This window comes from Pygoscelis adeliae, unplaced genomic scaffold (assembly GCF_000699105.1).
Source record: "Pygoscelis adeliae isolate BGI_AS28 unplaced genomic scaffold, ASM69910v1 Scaffold63, whole genome shotgun sequence".
Classification (NCBI taxonomy): Eukaryota; Metazoa; Chordata; class Aves; order Sphenisciformes; family Spheniscidae; genus Pygoscelis; species Pygoscelis adeliae.
Window position 1 is genome coordinate 6,606,453 of NW_008824414.1, and position 2,021 is coordinate 6,608,473.

Sequence of the window (2,021 nt, forward strand, 5' to 3'; positions counted from 1 at the left end):
TCTTCTCCGTAACTCTGCCCCGTCCGTGGCCCGGCCGCGAAAGCGAAAAGTACAGGCCCGGGTAGGGGGGGCCGGGCCCCTCACCTCACACGGGGGGCAGAAACGTGCTGAAAATATGAGGTTGCCGTAGCTTGTCAGTGGGTATGGGGAAAACAAGGCTCGCGTAAACACATTCTTAGCTCATTAACTAAAACCAGACCCTCGCTTCTCGAGCTTTTACTCTACGAACCTTTCATAAAAGAGAATGTGGAAAGAGGAGTGATTCGATGTTACGGCAGTCAAGCTACAAGTACTTTAAAAATAATAGGCTCATTTCACCACACAACATAGAAAATGAATATTGATTGCTGGCCTGTGGTTTCACCTGTTAACACAAAATAGTTCGTAACAAATATGTAGAAAGTATTCATATAATGGTTGCTAAATAATACTTCTTAGATGCTTTTTGTATCCATTGGTAAGAAGAATCGTGAATAAATTTTTAAATGTTTTAATAACTTGTCTACTGAAATTGTAATTCTTAAGCATTCCAATACATTAAGTGCATTTGGTGATATTAATGTCCGTAGTCAGTCCTGTGAATGTATTCAGTATGCTGTGTGTTCTTATTATGCAATTAACCTTGATGATAAAGGGGGAAGAAAAAGTAAGAAAATGGGGAAAATACTAGGAAAAGGATAATCACTGGCATGTCCAGTTTAAGCTCCATTTATTTATAATAATTTAGGCTCTGCTGTTGACTTTTACTACTGTTAAAAACTTCTGACATAACGCTAAACGAGCTTTTTTAAAGATGCTGTGTATCTCAGGACCACCATGTACAAATTCACAGTTCTCAATAGAATGGCTGAACTAACTGAGAGGATGTAGATTTGGAAGAAGAAACCGCAAAAGGATGTCCTAAGAGGCTGGAGTTAAAATGTGAACAAAAGTTCTTTTGAGTTCTGTCCCTGAAGGTTAGAAACAATCTTCTATCCCATCTCTCCATGCTGTAGTGCTGGGTTTTAGTAATAAGCTTTGGCACTTATTCCAGTGCAAGCTTCTTGATGACAAAGGTGATGGTGTTTTAGTTGCTGATCCAATATTCAACTCTATGAAGGAATCAAAGATTTAAAAGCAATTGGGATAAAGGGATAGTGATCATAGAAGCGTGGAGTTACTACTGATGCTGATGATACTGCTGTAAGTATGTATCTTCCCTAAAGACTTTTTTAAAAACCATGGCTGACCTACATTTTGTTTTCCTAAGAGACATTCTGGTAAATACTGTGTGGCTGAGCACACGTTCATCGGTGAGTGGTTTAAAACACAGACTTTCTTGCTGTTAAAGTGAATTTTCATCAAACCTACAGAACTTGCAGCTCTTACTATTCTAGTTAGTGTCTGCATTTTAAGCCTTGCTGTTTTCTGCTGCCCAGTCCTGACCTGTCCAGACAGTGAAGATTCAATGGGTTTTAACATAAATAATTTTTCTGGGTTGTCTGTATATGTTTGAGAAAGTAGGTGCTTCTAGGGAGTGATTTGCTGTAACTTACTATTGTAAAATACCATGGGTTTTTGATGTCTAGAAATGACTTGTTGTAAAAACACCTGCACTAAGAGCTTAGCTTCAATTAGATGTGACATGGGCAGTGAAGGTCAAACAAATAAAGGAGAGGAAGGAGTGACTGTTGGTCACTCACTAGTTCTGTGTGAAATGTTCTCATCTTGATTCTAGTTAACTTTTCATGACCTTTTCTTCACCCTTCTTGCGTAGGTGACATGTTAAGATAAGCTTTTTAGGAATTACTGCGATGAGGATGGTAAAGGGTTTAGGAGAATCATTTAGGGAGGCATTCTAAGTGCTGGCTTAGCACAGGTGTTTGGGAGAGGGGAGAAAAAACACATGTTGCACTGGAATCACAACTGCAAAAGGAGATTGAGAGGTGTACACAAGGCTGCATTATACAGGCCTATACAAGCCTGAGATGGTTTTGGAGTCTGTACAAGAGGGAGATACAGAGTTGATCCTCCTGATTTAT